Source organism: Pongo abelii, chromosome 22 (genome assembly GCF_028885655.2).
Source record: "Pongo abelii isolate AG06213 chromosome 22, NHGRI_mPonAbe1-v2.0_pri, whole genome shotgun sequence".
Lineage (NCBI taxonomy): Eukaryota > Metazoa > Chordata > Mammalia > Primates > Hominidae > Pongo > Pongo abelii.
Genome location: NC_072007.2, coordinates 49,777,658 through 49,792,296, shown reverse-complemented (window position 1 = coordinate 49,792,296; position 14,639 = coordinate 49,777,658). Strand labels below are relative to the sequence as shown.

Below are 14,639 nucleotides of genomic sequence, written 5' to 3'. Positions count from 1 at the left end.
CAGACTGGGAAAAGCTGGTAGAGAAGAGGAGGAAACCATTCTAAGGAAACTCTACCTTTCAATTCCTCCAGTCCTGAGCTCCAGGGTTGGATGTTCCCTCAACAGCAAAACTCTGCTCTTGTTACTGTCATGGGACCACCACCAGCCACCAAGCATCAGCCCATCTTTCCATAATGTCAAGTCTAGAGTGACATTTGTCTAATGTTTGCTTACCTGGAGATGTCCCGCCCATCCCTACCAGCAAAAACAATCGGCACCCAACTTATACGGATAATTCCTTACCTAAGGAGTTCTAGAAATGCATGGCCCACCAAAACTCAGGGTGGGTCATGCATTTCTAGAGGAAGAAATGGTGATATGGAGAGAAAGCTTGTCCTAACCCACTTCTACCAAAGCAGGATTAAAGTCAATTTGAAAAAAAACACCCGTTTCTCCTTTTATATAAAAACCAAATGCAGAAACTATAAAGAAAAATGTAATAAGCTTGACTCTACACAAATACCAAAATACACTGTAAACAAAATTAAAGGTAACTGACAAACTGAGGAAATATCTGCAACGTATATCACAAGCCAAGTTTTCAAGCATCAAAAGTCCTTACAAAACCCATTTTTACAAAGATGAACGTCAAGTTTTAAAATGGACAAAAGACAGGAAAATGCAAATCACACAATAAGGACAAATGGTACTAAAGATATGGGAAAAAGTCTATTCTTCCTACTAACAAGGAAGTGAATACAATTAAAGATGCCAATTTTTGACAATAAAATGGGCAAAAAAATTTTAAGAAAAAAGAGAATTTCCAATGCGGGCCAAGTATTGGGACACTTACTGGAAAGCAGTTTCCCTCTTACCTTTAGAAAGCCTCAAAGTGAGCATATGCTTTGGCCCTGCAACCTCATGTGTAGGAATTTATCCTAAGGAAACAGTCAGGGGTGACCTCAAAGATTCATCTGCAAGGATATTCAACATGGCTTTGATGAAGTAAAAAAGGTAAATAAATAAAAGGAAACAATGTAAGTCGTCCTAAATTATGCCAAATTCCTACGCTGTCATTAAAAAACACCTATAACTCCATCATCTAGGTGATTTTGACTTTTGCTTTGGACTTGCCTTAGAATTTACATTTCTAAATTCTCTATGCCAAACATGCATTGTTATCAGATTTTGTTTTAAAAAACCAAAACAAAACAAAAAAATCGTCTTTATGACAAGGGGTTAATAGGGGAACTGTGCTTCCCAGGCATTGACCAGGCGTCTACACCCGCTGCCTAGCAGCCTACCGGCAGGCGTCTACACCCACCTACTGACTCAAGTCACCTAAGGCTGGCAGAGCCTTAAGAGGTCGGGAGAGAGCCACAGCCCGTGAAGCACGACAGGCTCCCTCGCTCCCGGTGCGGCCACGCGGGAAGGCAGGGTCCCGGGCGCCGAAGAGGGACGGCAGGAGGCTCGTTTACAGACGTCTACACAAGCAACTCACTTCCCGACACCGAAGACAAACGCGAGGCCACACTGACCTCCAGGCCCAAGACGCCCCTCCCCGCCGCGGCGCCCGCTGCCCGAGTGCGCATGCGCGCGCCCAGCCCCCGCAGGCCGGCGCTTCCCAGGAGGCCCCGCGCGCGGGTTTCCATGGCGACGCGCCGGCGCTGCGGGGTTGGCACAGTCGCGGGAACAGCGCGGAGCAGGTAACGGCCCCGCTGCCGCACTCGTTCCCCGCAGCCGGTTACCCTGTTACAGCCCCAGCGCTGGGCCCTTCCGGACCCGCCTGCTACGCTCTTTCTGGGCTTCCAGTATCGCCGGTCACTCAGTCCTCGCCCCTGCCTGCCTCGCTAGCGCCCCGCAGTTTCCTCCTCGCGGCGCGGTCTGCCAAGGAACAGCTACCCCGGCTCGGCAGTGACCGGGCGCCCCGGCGACACACGTACTCTCAGGCCCGCTGGGCAGGGGGACGGCCTGGGCCGAGGTGACCGAGCGCGCCCGGGGCCGCGCCTGGGTCCGGCGGGGGGGCGGGGGCCGATCTCACCGCCGTCCCACCGAGGGAACTTCGGGGTTTTTCTATCTGAATCTTCTGTTTGACCTCCTATTTTGCCTCTGCTTACTTGCTGTTTTGCTTTGGATTAGTTTTTCTTTCTGACTTTAGCGCTGGCATCTCCCTATCTCGTAGGAATCTAAATCTTTTGAAATGTCTTCTCTGTTTGTCCCCCACTCACCCAGCCTCGGGGCTCTTTATCCACACCCTCCCCTCAGCGTGTTAACGTTTTGTTGCCACACTTAAGCCAACGGTCAACTTTTTTCAGAGACCAGTTTTCACGGCTGAATGTGAGCTTGAGCCTTTTTTCTGTCTACACTCAATCCCTAGATGAACTCATCCAGTCTCCTGTACTCAGAGCCTATCTGAATGTCAGTGAGCCCCAAGTGTGCATTCCCAGCCCTCGCCCCTCCCCTGAACACCAGACCCCCTGCATTTAGCTACCTGCCACATCCCTACTTGGATGTCTGCGGCATCTCAAACACAGCTCGTCCAAGATAGCTCTCAATAATTCCCCAAGCCAAGCCTGTCCTCCCACAGTCTTAACCCATCATAGTTGCTGGAAATTCCATCCTCCAGTTGCCCGAGTCTTGCACCCTGCTTGAGTCCTGTTTTTCTCTTCCTCACCTTCAGTCTGTCAGCACTGCCTTCAAAATGCACCCAGAATAGATTCACAATTCACAACCGCCACTGTCACCACCTTCGTCCAGGCCCCCATCATCTGGTGCCTGGATCATTTTACTTGCTTCCTAACTGGTTTCCCTGAGTCTGCCCCTCCCCCACTTGAGCATGACAGTCTTAATGCTATTTCCCCGTTCTCTGTTATTTCGTATGAATAAGTTTTTTAAATGATTATATAAATTACAATTTCCTTATATAAATTACAACTTCCATAGATAAAAGTGCAGTATTTTCAGTATGTATTTTGTAAATTGCAAGTTTTAAACCGGGTCAACAAGGCCATATAAGCATCCTGCTAACAGACTAAAAATGTAAAGACATCTCTTAGCTTTGTTAGGTATAAATATGACAGTACCCCTGGAACAGAACTATGGCAAGAGCTTTACAAGGGACTATCCTGAAGAACAAAAGAACCCAGAGCCTTCTTCCCAGCGCAAAGACAGGAATCATGTAGGAGTTTAAGCTCTTCCTTTTTTATTTTTTAGAGAAGCACCAAAAGAGGCAAACTGAGATGCAGACAAATGATCATCTGTATGCTGATCATTTTGAATAGTAAGTACCTGGGTGCTGATACCGCGATCAATGTGACAGGTCCCTGCCCTCAAGGAGCTACGGTCCCTAGCCAATCTCTCTCGTTTTTGTTTTTTTTAGCTGGGATTACAGGTGTGCGCCACGATGCCCAGCTAATTTTTGTATTTTTAGTAGAGACGGGGTTTCACCATGTTGGCCAGGCTGGTCTCAAACTCCTGACCTCAGGTAATCTGCCTGCCTCGGCCTTCCAAAGTGCTGGGATTAAAGGCGTGAGCCACTGCGCCCGGCCCTACCCTTGCCACTCTCTTAAACTCCTAGCCCCATCTTTTCTCTTTTGCCATCAGGTAAAACCCCAATTAACCAAAGTAACAGAGTAGGATTGCCACAGTTAGCTGAGGGTCTGTAGGAGATTGCATTTCATAAATGACCATTTTACTCAGATTTGATCTCCCACCATGCCCTTGTGCTGTCACTTCATAGAGAAACTTGAAGCTGTCACATGGGAATCCCCTCATTCTTCAGCTCCCAAAACTGCAAGCCTTACTTATATCTGTTCCTACCTTCCTTCCTCCTCCTAACCAAGGCCACTCCCTCTCCATGCTTTGGATCCCATCCCTTTCCACTCGCCAAAAACTACCCTGTCAGGTATGCATTCCCTCTCCTGTATGATCACCTGTTCCATCTCAGCTGGCTCTTTGCCATGGTTTTGAAGCATGTTCAAGTCTCCCATCACAAAAGAGAAAAAAAGAATCTTCTTTGACCCCACGTTCCCCTTCAGTTTCCAGTTATTGTCCAATCCCTTATCCCTTTCGACAGGCAAACTTTAAAGAACTGCCATATTCAATGCCTCTATTATTTGTCTCTCAGTCCTTAGCCAGTCTGGCTTCCCTCTTCATCTCTGCTAAAACAAAAACCAGGAATGAGACATTTTCAGGCCTTATCTTGCTCAGTCTCTCAGCGGCATTTGAAACTGCTGCCCCCATTTCACTCTACAAACACTGTCTTCCCTTGGCTTCTGAGACCACCCCTGACTCTTGTGCTTTTCCTGCTGCCATTCTGGCTCACCCTCCTCTCCCAGGCTCCCTGATATTGGAGATTCTCAAAGCTCGGCATCTGTTCCCATTTCTCCATTGCGCCCCTTCATCTAGCACAAGGCACAGATTCACACGCACAGCTTTTAAGTTCCAGTCATGTGCTCTTGACTCCCACCTTTCTCCAACTTGACCTTTTCTCAGCTAGACTTGTACGTTCAGCTAGCTGCGTGATAGTGTTTCTTAATACCACTCAGTCTCCTCCAATTCAACATGCACAAAACCAAACAACCCCACTTCCCAACCCCAGCTGGGACCTCTTCCATTGTACCTAGGATTCCTCCTTGACCCTTATCACACCCCAACACCCAGTGAATCCATAAGCCCAGGTGAGGTTGTCTCCTGGGCATCTTTCACATCTCTTCATTGTCGTGGACACCTAAGTCCAAACTACCACCTTCATTCAGCCTGCTGCAGTCCTGTACCAGCTGGTCCCCCCACATCCCCTCTGGCTTTTCTCCATTCTTCACCCTGCAGCCAGAGTAACTTCTTCAGAAGGCAAAGCTGATTATGCCATCCCTCCCCGCCTCCGTCTTTTGCCTACAGCCAGCTTCCCATTGCCCTTGGATTAATGATCCACATCATAAGCACGCCTTCCCAAGGCCCTGCAGCTGTTCACCCCCGCCTGCTTCTCAAGACTCATCTGAAACCGCTGGCCCTTCTCACTGGGCTCCAGCCACATGGGCTGCCTCCACCCACCCGGCCTTGGCATCCTTTCCTTTCTGTCTGCATTGTTTTCCCTCCTCCCTCTCATCCTCTCTTGCCTAGTTAGTTCCCACTGACCCTTCCTATCTCAACTCAGACCGTACTTCTGCAGGGATAACTTCCCTGATCACTGTCAGGATCAGGTTCCTTTATCTTCACAGAGTTGTATCTCCTTCCTTGAAGACACTCGGGACAGTCACTATTATGGTTAGTTCATTACTGACATAAGGCCCACAAAAATAGAAACATTTGCTGTTTGTGTTCATCATTGTATCTCCACACCCCACATAGTGCCTGGCACATAGTAAGCACTCAAATGGGTGCTGAAAGAATGAATGAACTGAACATTCTAATGTGTGAGATACTAAGCACCGTGTGTTTTAGTACAATTCTATTAAAATAGAATGAAAATCCTAGTAAAAAATAATGAGGCAAACACTGAAAATTAAAAAGAATGTTGTGTCAGGGTAGCTGGAAACGGTTCCTTGTGTAGAGATTTGTAGCTCTTTACTCAGTGCAATACATTGCAGTTGCCGCCACTTGGTGGAAGTAGAGGCACGGGTTCTTATCCTGAAGGTGACTAGGGTGTCAGTCGGGTAGTGAATTCAAACATTTGTTCTAAAATATATAAAGTTGTTAAATTACCAAAACCTGCATAGCATAGCTAGTCTGTAACCATCCAAACTTTGAACATGGCACATTTTCATGTTATCAAATAAACTTGAAATTGCTGATATATATATAGGTATATTTCATTTATGGATTTTAGTGCTAGACTGGACCTTAGATGTCACTGAGAAATCAGCTAATTTCTTGCCTTAGACATTTGAGGTCTAATAGCTAGTTGTATTGGCAGAACTGGGAACATACCTTTTTTCTTCCACAGTATACTGCCTCTCAATCAGTGTTTTGTTCTTTTGGCTTTTTTTGGTTTTGAAACAGGGTCCCACTCCGTCCCTCAGGCTGGAATGTAGTGCGATCACAGCTCACTGCATCACTGCAGCCTTGACTTCCTGGGCTCAGCCTCCTAAGTAGCTGGGACTGTCACACCCGGCTAATTTTTTTTTTAGGAACGGGGTCTCACCATGTTGCCCAGGCTGGTCTCAAACTCCTAGGCCCAAGTGATCTGCCCGCCTCGGCCTCCCAAAGTGCTGGGATTACAGGTGTGAGCCACCACGCCGGGCCAATCAGTGTTAAGAATCATAACCTCCCTTTGTCAATGTTTAGAGTGACTCGCAAAATTTCTGAAGCAAAAAATTGGGACACATAAAAGTAGATAAAGTGTTTGAAATAATGTTCTTGAAAACCATAAGATACTGATTATCTTAGCTATATAATACCACATTTATAAGCTTAGAGAAGAGCTTTTCTGTTCATTTAACATTTTTGTCAAAGAGTTTAGAGTTCAGGCTTTTCATTCAATAGGGAGACCCTGAACTTGGGTCCGGCTGATGTTTTTTTCTAACCAGACAGGCTGTGCTTGTGGCAGAAAGACCACAGAAATGGTGCTGTGATCTTCTCAAGTGCCCATGGACACTAGTGAATGTCACTAGTCCCACCTGGTGACTAGTGAATGTCACCTGTCCCACCCTGGTGACATGAACCTTGATTACCTGTTCAAGCACGGATCTGCCAGGTTTCTCCACAGCCACCTGTTTTCCCTTTGCATTTGATTAGTACTTTGGGAAGAGATACTCTGACATGGTAAATCCCATTTTGTTTTGTTTTTTTTTTTTTTTTTGAGCAGGGTCTCACTCTTGTCCAGGCTGGAGTGCAGTGTTGGCATGATCAAATTCACTGTAGCCTCAGCCTCCCAAGTAGCTGGGACCATAGGTGTGCACCACCACACCCAGCTAATTTGTTTTGTTTTGTTTTTTATAGAGATGGCATCTCCCTATGTTGCTCAGGCTGATGTATCCTCCTTATTGGTATTGATGTTCAAATTGCCCTAGCTTTGACTAGTGGGAGCTTCTTAAAGCTGGCTCCTGTGCCCTTTTGATACACACCAGCCTTTCTTCTCTTTGCCTGCCTCAGGCTTAGGATCATCCATTTCTCCAAGGAACCCCAATTCATTATAGCAGAGAATGGTATTTAGTGGAGAATGGTACACAGTGTACTCATTGTTTCTGGGGTGTCGTTGATTCTAGGCCCTCTCAGCAGAGTTAGGGGAAAAATACACGCACACATATATATACATATGCATATACACATACACATACATTTATAGATATATATGCACATAGATCTGTAACTGTATATACCTCCTTGTGTGTGTATGTGTGTGTATTTGAACCTAGCATTTCTCATTCTAATCCAACATTTCAGGGTTCTTTCCAGCCTTCCCTCTTTCAGACAGTAAGAAATTTGACCCCATGATTCTAAATATATTTACTTATGTCCTCAGTTAATTTGTTAGCTCTAATTAATTTCCTAACTTTGCCAGCTACCTGACGCCTCTTTGTCACTCCTCCCCCTTACAACTACTTCACTCTGCTTTCTCAGCCTTCAGCCATGCTTCTGCCACTGCCTCTGCAGGAAAGCCACCTGCTTTTAAAAAAAATCTTCATGGAGTGCTTATGAGAGGGTCGGCTGTTTTCTCCAGCTCATTTTTCCAAAGCAAACAATCCCACCAGCTATCTCGGGTTGGTCATATTGTTCCTAGATATAGTCCAAGGCAAGGTAAAGCAAGCTGGTTTCTGGAACAATTAAGATATTTCCCCAAAGTGTTTGAACTCACCATCTTTGACTTCTTGAAATTTATAACAGTGCAATTCATTTGCATTTAATAGCCTGCTTTTAGTCTCATTTTAATTCATGATGTTTTTCAAGGTACCTGTATTAGTTCTGTATTGCTGATATAACAAATTACCTCAAACTCAGTGGCTTCAAACAAATTTATTTTCTTACAGCTCTGGAGGTCAGAAGTCTGAAATGAGTCTTAAGGGGCTAAAGTTAGGATGTCAGCAGGACTGATTCCTTCTAGAGGATCCAAGGGAGGATCATTCCCTTCCCTTTTCTAACTTCTAGAAAAGCCTGTATTCTGTGGCATGTGACCCCTTCTTCCATCTTGAAAGCCAGCAGCGTCGTGTCTTCTCCCTCTGACTCTGCTTCTGTGATCACAGAGCCTTCTCACTCTGACCCCTCCTGTGTCCTTCTTAGACAGGCCCATGTGATTACATTAGGTCCACATGGATAATCTGGGATAACTCAGGATAATCTTCCCACCTCAAGACCTGAAATTGATCACATCTGCAAAGTCCCTTTTGCTATGTATAGTAACACTCACAGGTTCTAGGGATTAGGACATGGACATCCTTAGGGGACCATTATTCAGCCTACCACTGTACCAAATGAAAGTCTTAAATCTTAAAAATGAGAATTTAACTCTATTTTACATGTAGACATTGATTGGAAAATGAACATATCTTAGAGAACTTTACATATCTACACATACACAGATATGCTTTATTTTTTATACTATGCATTATCAGTATTATTATTCATCACAGTTATAATAACAATAATATGTTTTATCTGATTCTTTAATTTTTGCCATTCTGGTAGATGAAAAATGGAATCTAATTGTTGTAATTTGCATTTCATTATGAGTAAGTTTGAACATCTTTTTATATAACTCTTGGTTTTCTGTGTTTCTGTAATGTGTTTATTCTGTAATGCGTTCATATCTTTTGCCCGTTTTACTAATGGATTATTTTAAGAGATCTCTGTAAATTAAGGAAATTAGGTCTTTGTCATATGTATTGAAAATCTTTTTTCCAGTTTGTAAGATGCCTTTGAACTTTATTATTTTTTTAATTATAAGGAAGCTTTAAAATTTTTATGCAGTTATTTTTATCAGTTGTTTCCTTTATGGTTCTAGGCTTTATGTTTTTCCACACTCTCTGTTTTCTTTTAATAATTTTTTAAACATTTACATTTTGAACCCATCTAACAGTCATTTTAGTGTAAGAAATGCAACAAGAATCTGCTTTTGTTTTGATTTCCAGGTAGACTCTAGCCTACCTCTCATCATTTACTGAAGTCCACTTTCTCTACCTTTATCTTACACCAGGTTACCATATGTATTTGTTTGTGTTTCTGTTTCTGAACTCTTTATTCCAGAATATTGTTCTGTCAAAGCATTAGTATCAGGCTGTTTTAGTGACTGTAGCTTAATATCTCAGTATCTGATCAAAGTAGTCCCTTCTCATCATTTTTGTTCATATTTCTTTGTATTCTTTCATATTTATTTCTCTATATGAATTTTGTATTGTTTGGTCAAATTTCACAAAATTACTCAGTATTTCATTGAGAATACATTGATCATGTAGATTAAATTAGGGAGAATTTACAGCTTTATAATCTGTGTCCTTTTGATATAAGAACAAAATGTGTCCTTCACTTAAATATTTTATTTCAGTAGTTTTAAAGTTTCCTTCATATTATTCATAGTAAACTTAGATGTTTTAAATATTTGGATATAGTAAGTGGGATATTTTTCATCTATTTTCTAAGTTATTTTGCATATAGAAAAGATTATTTTTAGGGCCAGGCACACCTATAATTCCAGCACTTTGGGAGGCCAAAGTGGGCAGATTTCTTGAGCCAAGGAGTTCGAGACTAGCCTGGGCAACATGGCGAAATCCCATCTCTACAAAAACTTGGCCAGGCATGGTGGCACGTGCCTGTAGTCCCAGCTACCTGGGAGACTGAGGTGGGAGGATCACCTGAACCCAGGAGGTTGAGGCTGCAGTGAGCTGTGATCGCGCTACTGCACTCCAGTCTGGGCGATGGAGTGAGACCCTGTCTCAAAAAAAAGATGAATTTTATAGCCATTTTGTAACCTATAGTGTCAATTTAATTCTCTTGATAGTGTTTTATAAGTATATAATCATTTCATTTAATTTCCACATAATAACTTGCCTCTTCTTTTCCAATATTTAGACCTAGTACCTCCAGAACAATATTAATGAACAACAGTGATAGTAGGCATTTATCTTAATTCTTACATCAGTGTAAATTAATGTTTCACCATTAAGCTTAAAGCTGTTTTTTTGTTTGAGATAGGTATTTATCACATTGGGAAAGCTTTCATTTAGAGCTTTTCAGATTGGGTTAGCAGTAATGAGAAGTTTTTTCAGGAGTAATGGATATGAAGAGAGGAATTAAGCACAGAGGCATCCTGAACATTAATTTATTTGATCAATATTGGACACTTAACATTCTCAGGAACTCCTCTAGGCACTGAGGATATAGCAGTAGACAAAGGAGCCAGAATGCATGCCTTGTAAAGCATGCAGTTAGCGGGGAAGCCAGGCTACAAACAGGCTGAGGAAGTAAAATGGGTGTTAGGTTAGATAGTATGTGTTAAAGAGAAAAAATGAAGTGGGGAAGGCAATAGGAAATGTTGAGAATGGATAAGAAAAGAGGGAAAATTTGCATGCTGAGTAAGTTTTTTTTTCCCAAGAGGCAGGACTGGTTAAGAATATAATTACTGGCCGGGTGCTGTGGCCCGGATCATGCCTGTAATCCCAGCACTTTGGGAGGCCAAGGCAGGTGGATCATTTGAGTCTAGGAGTTCTAGACCAGCCTGGGCAACATAGTAAAATCCCATCTCTGCAAAAATACAAAAATTAGTTGGGCATGGTGACACATGCCTGTAGTCCCAGCTACTTGGAAAGCTGAGGCAGGAGGATCGCATGAGCCCAGGAGGTCGAGACTGCAGTGAGCTGAGCTAACACCACTGCACTCCAGCCTGGATGACACAGTGAGACTCCATCTCAAAAAATATGTATATAATTACCTACCCATAGAATAATTTCAGCCAGAAACACAGATGTAATCATTTGAATTAAATTATCTTTATGAATTAATTATAAATTCACTACAGAATTTTTTTCATTATATGCGTGTAACAAAATATTTACTTTTAAGAATTAGGATTTTCTAGTTGTATTATTAACCAAGAATCTGATAATTCATGAAAGTATGGAACCAGAATACATTTTAGTATATAATACTAAATCAATCACTGTCTCTGCTTCTAAAATACAATCCAGTGCTTACAAGTAGCTACCAAGAGGGTCGTCTTTTTGTTATTTTTATTGTTGACAGGCAAGAAACACATAATCCAAAAACTTTAATTATTTATGTTCAACTCTGTACTGGAAAGAAAGAGCAGGCAGATGAGCCACAAGATCTTTTCTTCTGCCAAAAACTTGAAAAGGCACTGCTGTGTATGGCTCCTTCACGTCTTATTTCAACATCACTGTTTGATAATCACATCCAAGAATTTCCCAATCAACTGCCAACAGTTCACTTTCATAGAGAAAAAGCCGCCTGTGGCCAGGTGCAGTGGCTCACACCTGTAATCCCAGCACTTTGGGAGGCCAAGGTGGGTAGATCACTTGAGGTCAGGAGTTTGAGACCAGCCTGGCCAACATGGTAAAACCCCGTCTGTACTAAAAATACAAAAAAATTAGCCGGGCATGGTGGCGGGCGCCTGTAATCCCAGCTACTCAGGAGGCTGAGGCAGGAGAACTGCTTGAACCTGGGAGGCAGAGATTGCAGTGAGCCGAGACCACACCAATCCATAACACAAGGGAATATATATATATTAATTAAAACTGCTTCAAAACCTTATTCTTATTACAGAAATATGTTTCTTTGTGAGAGTGTAACATTTTCCTTTTGTAATACCATTTTAGGTTTTTTAAAATATATTCTTTCTTTAAAAAGAGACCAAAACCTGTCAAAAAAATACTACCGTGGAAAGCTCATAAATACCGCAGTGGGAAGAACCCTGTGCTTATCTTCAGTTTATCATCAGACATCTTAGGGAAGTTTGATAAAGGACACCAGGTATGCAGTAATCACCTTCAAACATTTTAGCGTGTTTTATTTTCCATCTGCCTTGTTGCAAAAGCAGGAGTAAAGACACCTGACCGTTGTATTCAGAATGATTCAGACATATACCTTGATCTTGAACATTCTTATTTCTAATTCACTAATTAGATAAGCACAATATAGAAGTTTACTGTTCTTATAAGTAACCATCCCTTTTACCATAGTGCATTCCAGGAAAACGTAACCTCAACCAGATCAGATTTTTTCCATTAGAACAGTGTTTATAATTACTCATTGTGTTCCTGAGTCATAACAGCAAAGAAACAACTATAAACTCCATAATGATAGAGACATAATAAAATTATGCTTCATGTGCAGTAAAATAGGCGCCATTATACTGTAAACTGTTCAAAATATAAATGCTGCCAAATCTGAACTATACTGTAAATTTGATACAAAAACTAGTGTAACTATAGTAGATATTAATTATATAATTACTAACTTTGTCTATTTTAAGATCTTTTAAGGCAAAAGCTTACCTTCTTCATAACCCCAGTCCCTGGAAGACACTAAATAAATGTTCTTTGACTGAACATATTAATTAATTAAGAACATCAATGCCCGGACATGGTGGGTCATGCCTGTAATCCTAGCACTTTGAGAGGCTGAGATGGGAGGATTGCTTGAGCCTAGGAGTTCAAGACCAGCCTGGGCAACATAGTGAGACCCCATCTCTTCAAAAACTAAAAATATTAGCCGGGCATGGTGGTATGTGCCTGTAATCCCAGCTAAATGAGAGGCTGAGGTGGGAGAACTGCTTGAGCCTAGGAGGTCAAGCCTGCAGTGAGCTGTGATCACACCACTGCACTCCAGTCTAGGCAACAGAGCAAGACCCCGTCTCAAAAGAAAGAACATTAAGTGGTTGGTTTAAGGCCTGGATTTTTCAAAAATGCACCACATAATCAGAAATTTGTATGTGGAAACTACACTTTTTATTGATAACAATAGAGAAGTGTAGTGTATGTATATTAATATAAAGATTTCTGAAACAGTTTAGTCAACTTAAAAGTGCAGTTATAGGCCTGATACTAGTCATCAGTCAATTTTTAACAGGTCAGTGAGAAAACTGGTATTTAACAGACTGAATATATGATCCCACTTGATACCTGCATCCAGGACACATTCATTGCTGACTGTAGTAACAGCCAAGAATCAAACTGGGTTTTACTTTTGTTTACATTGCTGATAATGTCTCTCAGATGCCATTTCATGGAAAAGAATAGAACTCACACAGTGCCAGGTGAACCCAAACATACCTGTATTGAGGTCATATAGGTAGAAATTTTAGGGTGGTTCTGGAGTCCTGGGAATTCCAGAATGCTAGGAATATCCTGTCTCTTTGGTGAGTATAATTTATGTACAAGTAACTCTTTTGGAAATTTACCTACCCTGCCAAGGCAGGAGAATTGGCAAAACTCTGTCTCTACAAAAAAAAAAAAAAAAAAAAAAAAAGCTGGATGTGGTGGCACGAACCTGTAGTCCAGCTACTTGGGAGGCTGAGGAGGGAGAATCACTTGAACCCAGGAGGTGGAGGTTGCAGTGAGCCAAGATCATGCCACTGCACTCCAGCCTGGGCAATAGAAGAAGACCCTCTCTCAAAAAAAGAGAAAAAAAAAAAAAGCTACAGTAACCAAAATAGTGTGGTATTGGTATGACTATAGAGAAATAGATCAGTAGAACAGTATAGAGAGCACGGAAATAGATTAACATATGAATATCTGGGTTTTTACAAAGATGCAAAGGCAATTGAGTGGAAAAAGGATAGTCTTTGCAACAAATGGTGCTGGAGCAATTGGATGCCCATATACCAAAAAATGAATTTTGATCCATAATAAGTAACTCAAAATGGAATATAGACTTAAAGTAAAACTTCTAGAAGAAAGAAAGGATATCTTTGTGACCTCAGGTCATGCAAAAATTTCTTAGATACAGCACCAAAAGGATCATTTTTTTTTTTTTTTTTGAGACAGAGTTTCTTGTCACCCAGGCTGGAGTACAATGGCACAATCTCAGCTCACTGCAACCTCCACCCCCTGGGTTCAAGCAGTTCTCTTGCCTCAGCCTCCCAAGTAGCTGGGATTACAGGCGCCCGCCACCACTCCCAGCTAATTTTCTTATTTTTTGGTAGAGATGGGGTTTAAACTTGTTGGCCAGGCTGGTCACGAACTCCTGACCTCAGGCAATCCGCCTGTCTCGGCCTCCCAAAGTGCTGGGATTACAGGCATGAGCCAGCATGCCCGGCCAGGATCATTCTTAAAAGAACAAATTGATAATTGGGCTTCACCAAAATTAACAGTCTGCTCTTTAAAAGACATTTTTAAGAGAATGAAAAATCACAGATGAGGAGAAAATGTTTGCAAAGCATATATCTGATAAAGGATTTATATCCAGAATATTCACAGCAATTTTATTTGTGATAGCCCAAAACTGGAAATAGCTGAAATGTCTGTGAACAGATGAATAAACAAATTATGGTTTATACATACAATTGGAAACTACTCAGCAACTTAAAAAAAACAAGTGAACTACTGATATTGATGCACATAGTAACATGGATGACTCTCATAATAGTAATGCTGAGTGAAAGAAGCCAACCAAATAAAAATACATACTGGATGATTCCATTTATATAAAACTCTATAAAATGCAAAATAATTGATAGTGACAAAAAAACAGGGTTTGCCTGAGTTGGGAGTGAG

The 14,639-nt window shown here is 41.9% G+C and overlaps 1 protein-coding gene across 29 annotated transcripts in view; it reads left to right on the top strand.

The window, feature by feature from the left end:
* Positions 1-1,595: 1,595 nt before the first annotated feature.
* The window catches only part of LCA5L (lebercilin LCA5 like), a 41,810-nt gene continuing 28,766 nt past the window's right edge, over positions 1,596-14,639 (top strand). For 3 of the 29 annotated variants that reach the window (XM_054542546.2, XM_054542532.2, XM_054542548.2), the window contains exons 1-2: positions 1,617-1,960; positions 3,193-3,259. The gene's annotated coding sequence lies outside the window, so the exon portion shown is untranslated. Of the gene's footprint in view, positions 1,961-3,192; positions 3,260-11,741; positions 11,896-14,639 lie in introns of all 29 variants that reach the window. The other 26 variants (XM_054542528.2, XM_054542550.2, XM_054542539.2 and 23 more) reach the window with 22 other exon arrangements.